The sequence below is a fragment of the Miscanthus floridulus genome, chromosome 2, assembly GCF_019320115.1.
Source record: "Miscanthus floridulus cultivar M001 chromosome 2, ASM1932011v1, whole genome shotgun sequence".
Classification (NCBI taxonomy): domain Eukaryota; kingdom Viridiplantae; phylum Streptophyta; class Magnoliopsida; order Poales; family Poaceae; genus Miscanthus; species Miscanthus floridulus.
In genome coordinates this window covers 86,583,958-86,599,202 of record NC_089581.1, presented here as the reverse complement: position 1 = coordinate 86,599,202, position 15,245 = coordinate 86,583,958, and the positions used below count along the sequence as shown (strand labels likewise).

General features: G+C 46.5%; 1 non-coding gene across 1 annotated transcript; it reads right to left on the bottom strand.

Annotated features, from left to right (window-relative positions):
- Positions 1–14,403: 14,403 nt before the first annotated feature.
- LOC136541160 (small nucleolar RNA R71) lies at positions 14,404–14,510 on the bottom strand. The gene has a single exon (XR_010780253.1). It is a non-coding gene; the product is annotated as a small nucleolar RNA R71 (small nucleolar RNA).
- Between the last annotated feature and the right edge of the window lie 735 nt (positions 14,511–15,245).

Here is a 15,245-nt window from a genome sequence, read left to right as displayed (position 1 = left end):
GATAACAGGATTATAATTGTATAATTGAGTTAATTGCTTTTTATGCAAAATGTTGCCAAGCTATCTCCACTTATATAGCCTTACATGATCCTTGGAGTCATTTTATTTCTAGTTTATGATGGGTAAGTCTAGCTGAGTACCTTCTCGTACTCAGGGTTTATTTGCCATTGTTGCAGATGGCACTGTTTATCATAGTTATTGCAAGAGTTGCTTCTATCCCGCTGTGGATGAGGAGTAAGCCTTGGGCAGGCTTCTTTATTAATCCCTCTACCTGCTTTTGTGGTCTGTGATCATATATTGGCACTGTATTAAACTATGTTGGAAACTTTACTTTCAAACTTAATTTGCTTCCACTTTTATCCATTAAACTTGGTTTGTAATAACTTTGTTTCATACTCTAATGATGGAAATGTATCTATGAACTTTATGTAATATGTGACATGTATGTTGAATCATGTACGATCTTAGTTGTTGTAAATCATTTATCAAGACCCATCGTGGTACTCGACGGACTACTGGGTTTATATGGGTTTAAGTATGATAGTGTGACCGCTTGCGGGCTGCCATTATACTTGCACTCTTATAAATTGGTCATTTCTGTGACACCCGATACCCGCAAGGCTCCACGTGGGTTGAGCCACTAGGGGAGTCCCAACCCACAAGACTATGCATGGGTCACACCACTGGTCAAGGCCTAGCTCTCATGACAACACCACGTGAAGTATGCCGTAGGACAACGTGCTTCACAAGGCAACGTGAAGGTACTTCGTGATCTACAAAATGGGCTTGGATATGATAGATATTGTATGATCTATAACTTCCTATCTTGTAAACCGATCAGAATGGGAATAACCAATTTGTAACCCTACCCCCCAAGCTATATAAGGCGGGTAGGGACCCCCCTTGTTTTCATCTGAACACACACAATAGAATCCACAAAGACATAGGGCATAGAGTATTACATCAAGCTGATGGCACAAACCTGCCTAATCATTGTCTCTTGTGTTCTGTGTCACCATCCAGTTTCCTCACGCGCACCTCCACCAATTCATCTACCACCATGGGCATACCCCTCAGTAGACTGTCGACCAAATTTCGTCGATAATGGTGCGCCAGGTAGGGGGTGTGCATGCTGAATCCATGGCAAGCCAGATGGTCACCTTCCCAAGCTCCATGGCCCCCCTTGAGCTAGGATAGATCTTCATGAGCGGATCCATGACCTAGGTTATCAGCCCCGACGGCAATGGGGAGATTGTGGAGGTGGTGCAAGACCACCCTATGCTGATCGCGATAACACTAGCAATGACATCTTCGGTCTTAGTGGCACATCGCTAGATCAGGAGATCCATCAACAATGATGACCTGATCGCATCCATTGATCAGGTCACAGTTCACCTAACAGAATGTCAGCTCCTCGTAGATTCAATCCTAGATCGATCTAGAGCAAGCAACAATTTTCTTGTGCTCCAAGATCACCAAGCCATAGTGATCAAGCAACCTACTCGACCACACTACGCAAGGCAGATAGATTCCGATCTAGTGATCATAGCTACTCTAGAAGGGCGCATGGTGCGGCGCCGACCACTTCCTGCCACCGACCTTCACTTGGATGACTATGAAGCCTTGATGGAGAACCCACCGAGGCCCTACCCCTTTGGGCTATAGGGTGTAGGATCTATGTATCAGAATGTCATCCACCACCTCTTCGCCAACCATGTCGAACGCAATTGTGTCACTGACCTCTACATGATCGACCCAACTAACTCTGGTCAACCCGCGCCCACGGCCAACATGGTGGCCATTCATTAGCTCTTGGAGGATGCTATTCTTCTGACCAAATCTCTTCACCACATCTTCGATGAAAGCATCAATGATTCTTTTGAGGGCTTGACCAAGACCCTATTGAGATGCCCTACTTTCCCTCCAGGGTTCGGGGGCATGATTTTCCACATCAGCCATGATAGTGTTACCAAGGAGGGTGAAACCGCTAAAGAACGCAACGCTCGTCATGAGAAGAACGCCGATTGCTAACATCGTCGAGACGCAGAAGCAGCCCCTAAGGCCAGTGAAGATGGTTGTGGCCTGTCCCACCATCAACGCAATCTGGAAGAGGCATTTGACATGGTTGGCGACCAGCCAGTCTATCAGACTCCAAGTGCCAATCTTGTTGTCACTTTCAATGAGCTCAACAAACTCCCTCACACTCCATAGGTCGAGAAGGTCCATGTGCACATCATAGCTGCACAAGTCTAGGTCAATGAGTTCCATAATGATGTGCCATCTACTCCATCATGTCGGCTCATAGCTGCCGCTCCCACCGTGATGGAGGAGGCCAACATCATGGCACCAATGCCCACCGACCTCAGGCTAGAGGCCCCTACCTCTATAGAGGATCTAGGGGCAACTATGAAGCATATTCACGCCAAGATGCCCACCCACCATGTTCCTAGGGAGGTTAGGGCGGCAATGGCAACTAGGAGGTCAATCAACTCTCTCCTCATGACCTTCATGATCACCTTAATGCCAATGCAGATGCCCATGGCTGCATCAAAAACAGCAGGTCCGCACGCTACGAAGTAGAGATGGAGCATCACTGGTGATTCGACGCTGAACATGAAGGATTTGCTGCTCGCTAAGCACCACTCCCTACCAGCACATTATGACTTCACCCTTTTACAGAGAGGCTCTAAACCGTCCCATGGTTAGTGGGCTTCAAGATCATTGGTGTCAATACCTACGATAGAAAGGACAACCCCGCTTAGTGGCTAACTCTACGAGATCACTGAAAAAGCAATGGGTGAGATGAGGACATCATGGCAAACTACCTTCCTATCATGCTTAACCAATCTACAAATAATTGGCTCCTTAGCTTGCAGGAGAACTCCATCTGATCTTGGGACAACCTCAAGAAAGCCTTCAGCAACAACTACATGGCTACATGCAAGCAGCCTGACACCAAGTATGACTTGGAAAAGCTTCATTAGTCCTTCGAGGAATCACTGATGCTGAGGCCATCGCTGCCTTCACCAATGGGCTCCTACATGAGCAGCTTTGTGGCAAGCTATACCACAAGAGGCTCACCACCATCGGTGAGCTGATACAAACAGCGAATGGATACGCTGACACTAAAGAAGCCGAACGGGTTACCCGCTCTGCTCATTACAAAGACAGATGTTACGATGATCACGATCACCGCCGTGATGGTATTGACCATCGTGATGACCATGATCGCCATCATGATGACTACGACCCCTAGTGTGAGGATCATCTAGAGAGCTCGAGAGGTAGACAAAGCCGTCATTGCTGACCTGATACCTCCATCAACACCATCCACACCCGTGTCAAGCGCACATACGATGTGGATTTTGGCAAGCTACTGGATAGCCCTTGCCCTATCCACAAGGATGCTAAGCACACCATGTGGGAGTGCAGGGGCCTAAAGACTGCTTTTAGGGGAGAACCATCAATGAAGCAGCATCGCAATGATGATGAGACCAAAGATGGTGAAGGTGGAGAGCGAGGCAAGAACAAGGGCCCTACATACCAGGATCCCACCAATACCGTTGCTACCATCTTTGGTGGGAGGGCTATCTCCAAAAACAAGCGAGAGCAGAAGCTTGTAGCCCGACGCATCATGTCGGTCACTACATATGACAACCCCATCTCTAATCTGAAGTATCTTGACTAGTCAGAGCACCCGATCACCTTCTCTAGGACCGATCAGTGGTCGGACATCCCATACCTAGGGCATTTCCCACTCGTCCTGGATCCCATAATCAAGGACGTGCACTTCTAGAAGGTCCTCATCGACGGAGGGAGTGCCCTCAACATTCTTTTCGCTGGATCTCTAAAGGAGCTAGGCCTCAAGAAGAAAGGCCTCACCTCCATTCTAGGGAATCATTCCTGGGAAGGCGTCCCTCCCCTTAGGACAGATTATACTACCTGTCCAGTTCATCACTGTGAAGCACTTCCATGTTGACTATGTCAACTTCCTCATTGCCGACTTTAACATGGCGTACCATGCCATCCTTGACCGACCAGCTCTTGCAAAGTTCATGGCTGTGCCACACTATACATACCTAGTGCTGAAGATGCCAACAGAGTAGGGGTCCTCTCCCTGTGCGCCAACCTTGATGTCGCCTACAACTGTGAGAAGGAAAGCATCGCGCTTGCCGAGGCAACTGACATCTCCATTCGTATGCAAGACTGCATCATGACTTCATAGGTGATCCCTCTAGAGGACCTAGAGATCCCTACCTTAGAGGCCACCCGAGCTTCAACCAAGCCTAGGGAGTTCAAGGAAGTGGTCCTCGTCCCCTGTGACCAGTCCAAGGCTGCTCGGATCAGGGCCAACCTCGATCCTAAATAGGAAGATGTGCTCATCAGCTTCCTATGGGAGCATGTCGACATGTTCGCATGGAAACCTATGGACATGCCCAGTGTGCCAAGGGAGTTGATCGAGCATGCCTTAAACATCTCGGCGACTGTCAAGCCCATTAAGTAGAAGCTTCAACTATTCGCGCTGGACAAAAATGGAGGCTATTAGGGTAGACATAACCCGGCTCTCATCCATTAGATTCATAAAAGAGGTGTACCATCTAGACTGGCTTGCCAACTCGGTTCTTGTAGGAAAAAAAGAATAAAGAACAAAGAATGTGCGTTAATTACACCGATCTCAACAAACATGGCCCTAAAGACCCCTTTGGTTTACCTCGCATCGACGAGGTCATAGATTCTACAGCTGGTTGTGAGCTCCTGTGCTTTCTAGATTGCTACTCTAGTTATCACCAGATCACGCTAAAGGAAGAAGACCAGATCAAGACATCGTTCATCACACGCTTTGGCGCCTACTGCTACATGACCATGTCTTTCGGACTCAAAAACACGACGTGACATATCAAAGAGCCATCCAGTGCTGTCTTAAGGACCAAATAGGAAGAATGTCGAGGCCTATGTCGATGATGTGGTAGTTAAGTCTAGGACTACTGACTCCCACATCGCTGACCTCACCAAAGTTTTTAAAGCATTGAATGTGTACCGATGGAAGCTAAATCCCACCAATTGTATTTTTGCTGTTCCATCCAGTATACTGCTAGGCAACATCGTCAATCGCCATGGCATCGAAGCCAACCCAGAGAAGATAGCGGTGGTGACCAACATGAAGCCACCAACCTACATCAAAGATGTCTAGAAGCTAACAGGGTGCATGGGGCTTTAAGTCATTTCATATCACACCTGGGCGAAAAGGGACTCCCCTTCTTCAAGCTACTTAAAGCTCAAAAGAAATTCATCTGGTCAGAAGATGCTGACAAGGCATTTGCTGAGCTCAAGCGGTTCCTCACCACACCTCCGATCATGATTGCCCCCCAAAAGGATGAGACCCTACTAATCTACATAACAGCGACCAACCGGGTAGTCAACACCGCCATCGTCATTGAGTGAGAAGAGGCTGGCCATGCATACAAACTCCAGCGCTAGTCTACTTCTTTAGCGAGGTCTTAAATGAGTCTAAGACTCACTACCCACAAGTCTAGAAGCTACTATACGCCATCCTTGTCACATCCTAGAAGCTCCATCATTACTTTGATGCCTACCACATAGCGGTAGTCATGGAGTACCATCTCAGTGACATTCTCCACAATAAGGAAGCTAGCTGCCGCATCATCAAATGGGTGGTCGAGCTTAACACCTATACCATCGATTTTAGGCCCTGCCACATGATCAAGTCACAAAGCACTCACCGATTTCATCGCCGAGTGGACTGATATGCAGACTCCTATCATAGTCAACCACCCTGAGCACTAGACCATGTACTTCAATGGATCTCTCAACCTCGACGGTGCTAGGGCTGACATATATTTCATCTCACAATCAGGGGATAAGCTTTGCTATGTCCTTCGCCTACACTTCCTAGCATCCAACAATACCTCTGAATATGAAGCGGCACTTCACAGTCTCCGTACAGCTATCGAGCTTGGTGTTAAACTCCTCTAGGTGTATGGTGACTCCGCACTCGTGATCAATCAGCTCAACAAAGACTGGAATTGCACCAACGAGAAGTTGGATGCTTACTATTGGAGTATAACCCCAGGTACCCATGGCAATGGACATGGGCCACATCACCAGAGGAGATCTAGCCCATAAGATCAAGGCCTACGGTGCTCAGCTCTGGTCGGCGTGCACCGCAAGGCAATCAAAAGACATCTTGGCGATGAAGGAAGATCTATTCAAATATGATAGATATCGCATTCCTTGTAAATACTTACCATATAGCTAAATAGATCTAGACCTAAACCGACTTGTAACCCTACCCCCCAAACTATATAAGGCGGGTAGGGACCCCCCTCGAATTTATCTCATATTCAATACAATCAACCAAAGACACATGACGTAGGGTATTACGTCGATCAGACGGCCTAAACTAGTCTAAACCGCTGTCTCTGCGCCCATGTCACCATTCGGTTCCTATTACGTGCACCTCCACCGATCATCTACTACCATGGGTATACCCCTCGGTAGACTGTCGACTAGATTTTATCGACACTTACTGTACCGTGATAAGAAAGTTAGAAGACAAGTTCTATGGCATCAAATACCACCATGTGGTTCAGGCCAATAATCAAGCAGCTGATGAGCTATTAAAGATAGGATCAACCTAGATCGATGTTCTAGCTGGAGTGTTCATCTAGGACCATGTGGCTCCTTCCATCAAGCAAGAACAAGAAGTCATTGAAGAAAAATCACCCGCCGAGCAGATAGTCGCAGCGGTCCTTGGTCCTAGTTGCGATTGGAGACAACCTTTCATCAAGTATCTAACCACTATAGATGTCCTAGATGAGAACATAGAGAGAGAATGCCTTACCCACTACAGTAAGCACTATGTCCTCATTGATGGGAAGTTGTATCGTAGAAATGCCAAAGGCGAGCTACTACAGAAGTGTGTCTCCATGGAACAAGGCAAGAAGATACTCAACGAGATCCACATCGGCACCTGTGGCAACCACGTAACCTCTAGAACACTAGTTGGAAATGCTTTTTGAGCTGGCTTCTATTGGCCTTCTACCATGGTTGATGCTAAAGCCCTAGTTTGTAGATGTGAGAATTACTAGTTCTTTAAAAAAACAAATCCATGTCCTGGCTTAGGTCTTGCAAACAATCCCAGTGTCGTGGCCCTTTGCATGCTGGGAACTAGATATGGTTGGACCATTCAAGCCTACGCTAGGAGGTTTCCGTTGGGTCTATGTCTGCATTGACAAATTCTCCAAGTGGATCGAATACAAACCCCAGGTCCAAGCTATAACAAAGAAAGTAGCCGAACTGCTTGACGACATCATCCACCGGTTCGGTCTGCTGAACAACATCATCACCGACCTTTGATCCACATTTACTAGTAGGGACTTCTAGGATTTCTACAATGAAAGATGCATCTTAGTCAAGTATGTCTCCATGGCACACCCAAGGGCCAACGGCCAAGTCGAGAGCGCCAACGGCATGATCCTAGATGCATTAAAGAAATGACTATGAGAAGGAACAGAAGCACCCAAGAAAATGGCTCAAGGAACTACCGACCGTGGTCTAGGACTAAGGACCCAGCCCAGTCGTAACACCGACATCTCCCCGTACTTTATGGTTTTTGGCTCTAAGGCCATACTGCCTGCTGATGTCGCCTCCGAGCTCCCAGGGTGGAGAACTACAATGAGGAGAACTCTGACTAGGCTCAGCTCGTTGAACTAGATAGCCTAGAAGAGGAACATCTAGTCACCTATGTTCAAACAACAAAATACCTCGATGGCCTATGCAGATACTACAACTGCAATGTCAACGACTGATTCTTCGTGGTCGGAGATTTAGTACTTGTAGAAAATAGAAGACAGATGGGATGCTCAAGCTCTCCTCACCTTGGGAAGGCCCCTTCATTGTCAAGGCGGTCCCCAACTAGGTTCCTACAGACTATGCGACATGGATGAGAGAGATGTCCCAAATTCTTGGCACATTGACATACTTAGATGTTTCTACCCATGAAGCATCCCCTCTAGAAGATATGTACCTTTAAAATTTAAGTATTCAACAAAGTTTTTTACACTAACATCTCTCCATATTATTCTCTCCATGCTGAGTGCTTCTAATTCTACGCTTAATGTCTTAAAGACTATACGCCACCTATTTCCCATGCAAATACCCGAACAAACACGTTGATGCTCGAACACCTCCAAAGATGACCATGTCTCTGACCTCTCCCTACATGTGCATGAGCATCTGCCCTATGTGTCATGGGTGGTTGGCAATGGTTCTTAGTGACACCTTATTTCTTCCCACGTGCACATGGTCCCTATGCCGCGCGTTACGAATAATAGGCTAGCTAAGGCTGGGGACTCTGCTATACACTTCTATTCGGACGGTTTATATCAAATATAAACACAAACATATCATAATTGTAAGTGTTCAACAAACATCGCTAGATATTCAATAAGAGTTTTTTCTAAAAACTCTATCGAGCACTACTCTCCCACTCACCAAATAGCTCGACATCTTCGGCCCACCTCTTTGTCATCTCCTCTACGTCATCCTCCAACTTAGTGATCTTATCCATGTTCGTGCCCTATGCATATCTGGTCACCACCCGCTGGAGATCCACCAAAGGGTAATGAGACTTTAGCTATGCAAGTGCATGTTCAACAGCTCCATGGGTCGCGCTGTGCACGAACTCCTTGAAGTTCGTCCACGCTGTCCGCCAACGATCCATGACCGATCGGTGCGGCCCATCACCGGGTAGTCATCCTCCATCGGGCTGCTCCAAACTGATGCAGTCCAGCACAGGTTGGATCCTCGCGATCATCATCTCCAACTTATCATCTTGATTCTTTACCTGCTCCACAAGCACTTGGAATTGCGCTTGAGACTAATGTAGATACTCTACAAATGACATAGCTATATGTTCAATGCATACCTAAGGCCGCACAAGTTAAAACTGTATGAAAAACAGTCACGACAATGGTCTTTAATGGCCTTCTCAACCCTCTCCTCTGCTTTCTCCTTCACCTCTAGAACCTAGCTAATGGCTTCCTAGGACAGGCTGAGCTCCATCTCTAATGCTGCGCACAATAGACAGACATGTCACAGCACTGAATAACTTTAAGCAAAATTCTAAGCCAAACCTTTTTTCTGATCAACGCTACGGCCAAGCTGCTCGGCCATTGACTGGCCCTCAACCTCCATTTGCTAACGCTCCTTCTCCAATGCTAGAACCTTCACCTCTAGGTCCTCCCTATGGTGGCACTCTTAGAGCAGGCGCGCCTAGAGGTCATTCACCAATGTTTGCAAACACTTATTCTCCTCCAGTACTAGAGTCATCTCCTCTAGCTGTCGCTAGCGCTTCTCGAACACCTTCATCACATTCTATAGAGGACAAATGGATTAACAGACTGCGCTCTTCTAGGGACAAAAAAGATCACTTCAAGCTTACCTCAATACGGCCAATCATTGATGTCAAATCAGCCCTTTAGATCTTTGTTTCCACGCTCGCCTCCCCCTCCTCCAACATCTCAAACTCTTCACCGTGCTGAATGATCGTGCTGAGAAGTTGGGGAGGTGGGGTGGGCTCCTGCACTATCTCTTCAACCTCAATGGCGGCCATCGGGATAGGCATCCTCCTTAGCTACTGCTGTGCTCAGACAGGGTGTCCAAGTGCCACCTCCACCATCGCCACCACTTTTTTAGCAACCACAGGTGGGTCTCACATCGCACTTCTCGACGCATCACCTATGGGCTCTGTACTTGCTCCGGCAAGGCCACTTGACATCACCGCTGCACCCCACATCTCCTCTGCACTAGGATCGCCCTCATCGTGCAACCCATCGCTAGGTGACGGTGGTCCAACTGTCGAGGGCTCTCCTATAGTAGGGTCGGTCGACCCTGCAGCTATTGATTGTTCTAAGGGAGGGGCAACTGGATCTAGTCTTGTCTATGCTAGGTTAGCGAGTGGAGCCACTGGCTCCCCTACGCACCTTTCATCGCTGTAGCCAATGGCTTGTAGTTCCTCCATCGACTCCACACTTCAACAAGCAACAATACATTAAAGAAGCAAACTACCATACCAAAGCAACATAGTAAGTATACAAGGTACTTACAACTATGACTCCCATTGCGTAGCTTAGAACCGGTGCCCCTGCCTGCTACCCAAACCGCTCGGCGTCTCCACCGCCACCGCCAGAGTCATCCACATGGTCTAGTGGACTGCGGTGGCCACCTATGCTGTTACCAAAAGGGGTGTAACTGTGATCTCAGGTGGTCACCTATGTTGTTACCACATGAGTCATCGCCACTAACGATGCCTGAACACCACCGGGCGCCATGGCCATGGCTGGCCACATCTATCGCATCTTGCGGGTCTCCGCTCCAGCTAGCACGACCAGTGGTGGCGTTGCATCCCTCGGAGATGGTGGTACGACCAACCCATCATCATCCGATGACCTTGAAACCACCATTTGCCATCTTCGGGGGTGAGCGGGAGCGCCGATGTTCACCGACCGCTCTTCTCAATGGGACGATCCCACCCTCTTCCTTCTCTTTGGGGATGGCTCCTCGCTAGCGGGCCACTTCCCCCAAAGCTTCTCATGGACTTTTGATGCCTGCTCACCTCTGTGTTCTTCGTCATTGTCATCCGAGCTATCCCCACCAGCATTCGTGTTGGCTTGATGCTGGGGACTACTCGGTTGGGCATCGACACCCCTCGGCCAGTCCATCGATGGCATGGCTGAAAAGTATGCTGCTCAGTCCTACCCATGGATCTTCTTGAGCATGAATGATGTACATCACAACAAAAAGGAATTAGGCCAAACTAATACAAAGACTCTTGCCTCTGGTGGGAGGTTGCCAACACTAAAGGCGCTCTACTGGTCGTCAACCTTATGGTGCCCTGTGAGGTTGAACAACACCCTAATCTGCCACTTGACTTCATCTCAAGTCAATCTGCTTAGGCACCTCTCAGAGTCCCATCAGTATCCCCCATAATTCATATGCAGGGTGTGCCCTCTCCTTGCTAGGCTAGCATCATCGAAAAGTAAAGTTCGTCGACACTATGACCCCATCTACTCTCCTTCGGTCAATCAACACCAAGGAGCTCCCTCACCAACTCCATTCCACTGGCACTAGGTCTCTCCGACCACCTAACATTACTCATGGGAATCTAATCAATGTCGCACGCCACATAATGTTCCCCCTATGGCATGTAGAACCATCTCTGTGCGCAATACTTCATGTTTGTGTTCAACGGGGTAGCAATGTACTACCCAACCATCCCATCCTACAGCTGCAAGTACGCTCTACCCACAAACCTAGATCTAGATCCCCCATAAGATTTCAAATAGAAAAAGTGGCGGAAGAGAACAGAATGTGGGAGAATGCCAAGATAGGCTTCATAGAAATGGATGAAGATAGAAACGTGAAGGATGGAGTTCGGGCCTAGATTGCAAAGACTAATGGTGTAATACTCAATCAATCCATGGAGGAACATATGGATTGAAACGCCAAATCCATAATAGAAATAATCTTCAAACATGACTAATTCTTCACCGCAGGAGGTAGGAAAGCTCTCACCATGAGCAAGATGACATCCCACCATCACCCTATCTAGCAACATGCCATCCACGATCAACTGGTTGAGTGCCACCTCATTGCTCATGGAGCTCACCCATTCCTTAGCGCGATTGAGCTCGCACGATGCCCTACTAGAGCTGTTGTGGCTTCTCTTGGGTGCCATCTCACCGATCTGAGGAATGGTGGGAGATTATGAGCTTGCGGTTACTAAGATGGCAGAGTAGTTGCCGGGTGATGTGGTGCGGGCGTAAAGGAAGAAGACAAAGAGGTTTTGGTACCCCTGACACTTTGCCTTCTAGGGATTTTGGGAAACTGCACCTAACCCACCGCATTCCCTCTTGAAACCACCACACGTTGATGGGCCACCAAATGAGCAAGGTGGGCCACGGTGTTAAATCTCGTTGAATGCAAAACGATGAAATGAATCTGCAAACTCAGTGCTGGGTCAACAGAATTCGTTATGCATCTATGCTAAGATATTTTTCCTTGACCCTGCTACAAGATTTCCTTCATCATCTTCCAGTAGGCTCGGGGACTAAGTGTGTACACTTCACCTTGCGGATGAATGTACTAGTTCCCTAATTACTCAATCTTTCAGCAATGATGGGGACTACATATTTTTCTTTGACCCTACTACAAGATTCCTTCATCATCTTCTAGTAGGCTCGGGGACTACATTGTGTACAATGCACCTTGCAGTGCATGTACTTTTTCTTCTTCATGGTGTTTCAACTTTGTCAAGTCTCCGCCTATGCTCTGCCCCGATGACAATGTCGTCAGGACCATTGCAATTGACACTTCACCGATCAAGACTTCAAAATTTTTACTTGATCTCCTTACATCCTTATGATAACCATGACTTCGAGTGAGTCCAAGCTTGATGCCTAGTTAAACTAGTTGGACACCTATCTCAGCTGCTTGGACACCCACTTCGATAGCTCGGACGCTCGTTCGAACTACTCGGACGCTTGCTTCAACAGCTCGGCCCCTATTTGAACTACTCGGAAGACTAATCCTGATGAGTTGCTGCAAGTTGGATAGCTCGGATGGATGCAAGATGGTGTTGCTCAGTGGATGTAAGGTGCACGAGGACTAGCTGTGGGGTATGACCCCTAGTACCCACAAGGCTCCACGTGGGCCAAGCCGCTAGGGGAGTCCTAGCCCACAAGACTATGCACGGGTCGTGCCACTAGTCAAGGCCCAGCCCATAAGACAACGCCACATGAAGTATGCCGTAGGACGACGTGCTTCACAAGGCAACATGATGATCCTCAATGATCTATGAAATATGCTCGGATATGATAGATATTGTACGATCTGTAACTTCCTATCTTGTAAACCGATCAAGATGGAAATAACCAATCTATAATGCTACCCCAAGCTATATAAGGCAGGTAGGGACCCCCCTCATTTTCATCTAAACACACTGTAATACAATCCACAAAGACACATGATGTAGGGTATTACATCAAGCCGACTGACCCGAACCTATCTAATCGTTGTCTCTTGCAGTTCTGTGTCATCATCCGGTTTTCTCCCGCGCACCTCCACCGATTCATCTACTACCGTGGGCATACCCCTCGATAGACTACCGATCAGATTTCATCAACAAGAACTAACATAACAATGGGGCTGACAGGTTGGACCCCAAGGGTTGGGTGGCCTCTAGGTGGGGCCAGGCGGCCCCACCTATCACCCTCTTGTCCTCTGCTTTGGTGACGTGGCTTCTAGAGTTGGTTTCTCCATAGATAAGCATGATTTTATTTGATGTTTTGATCCCCCTTGATGGTTTTCTAAAATAACCTTGCTGAAAACACATATTCACCAAAACTCGTGGAAATTGTCAATTTAAAAACCTAAGTCTATATTGGTGATCATTTTCATGGATTATTTCAAGTTATATTAAGTTTATAAACTATGATAACTATCGTTAACACCCCTGCTATAGCATGAGAGTGATTTTATCATAAGTATATATATTTGTCAATATCTCTATGCCAACACAACTCCATAGCTCCTCCCTATGGATAAACTATAAATAATGATACTCGGTATTCTCCTGGGTGAAATGCTACAATGGCACATTATCTGTGCACTTCTGGATTACTTAGTATATATATAAATTTACAAGTATTCTCAATAATTACCAACAATGCATTTTTGGCATCATGCTAGGGATCACAACTTAGTAAAGAGTGATGCTAAGAAATGTCAACAAGGATTTCTGGTGCCGTTGCTGGGGAGGGGCACATGGCTAAGAGAATTGACCAAATAAATACTTATTGATGAAATCATAACCTCTGCTTTTGTAGGCTTACCCTTGTTTGTCTTCAGTTCACATGTTATACAGGGTATTGTAGACTTGGATGTGATTCACCAACAACTTCCAATCAGAATCAAATCAACCTAATTAAGAGGAAGCTCAACACTAGTTTCTAAGCTATGGCTGACAAAACTCTACATGAATTCTCTGCTCCAAGCACTGAGAATATCCGCAGTAGACCAACACTCAGAACCAACAACCATGAGTTTGAGCTCAAGCTAAGCCTCATCAATATGGTGCAAGCTACCCCATTCAGTGGAAAGGCACATGAAGATGCTAGTGCTCATCTTTAGAATTTTATGGAGATTAGCAGCATAGTCATCATCAAGGATGTTGCTCAAGACATCATACTACTTCTCTTGTTTCCATTCTCACTTGTGGGATGGGCAAAGTAGTGGTTCTACATCAATAAAGATCATATCACCACATGGGCAAAGTGTTCAAAGGCCTTCCTAGAAAAGTTCTTCCCTGTAGGCAAGACCAATGCCTTAAGAGGAAAGATTTCAAACTTCCTATAGCAGAAGGGAGAAACCATTCTAGAAGCATGGGAATTTTTCAAAGAATATATTTTAGATTGTCATCATCATGGGATGGAAGATTGGTTGCTCATGCAATGATTTTACCACTCAGAAAGCTCGTAAACAACTAGATGCAACTGCTGGAGGATCATTTATGTCACTCACCCTTGGAAACGCTGAAACTCTTATGGAGAAAATAGCCTCTAATCAAGGCTGGTCTCAATGCAATATTCAATCATGCAATAAGAGCAAAGAAGTACTAGAAGTGGTCTGTGCACTATCAACCAAGATGGACATCTTGTTAAATTGGCTTGAACAGCGAGCCAATTACAAGAAAGATCATCAGGCCATTCAAGAAGCATTCAATGCTCAAAACACCTATGGAGAATACTTGGGGTTAGAATTCCCTCAATATCAGGAGGATGCAAATATCGTCATCAACAATTCGGCTCCACAACAACAGAGACAAGGGTGGAATCAACAACAACAGTCAACTTACCTAGGTAATTACTATAATTCTTCTAATTCTAAATAGCCATACTTGAGAGACTTGATCTTAGAATAAGCTAGGATTAATGAGAATATTTCTAAGAAACTTGCTTTTGATGATAAGATCCTAGAAAACATAAATACTAAAATGGATAGTTTTTCTTTCACCATAAAAGACCAACTTAGCTATAATAAAGATAGAATCACAACTAGCCTAGTTGGCTGCTACTCTGCCTTTTGCCACTAACCTTGAGAAGGTAAACGCCATAACCATAAGAGGTGGCAAGTCTACTCGTGATCCACCATATCTGACAAGGACA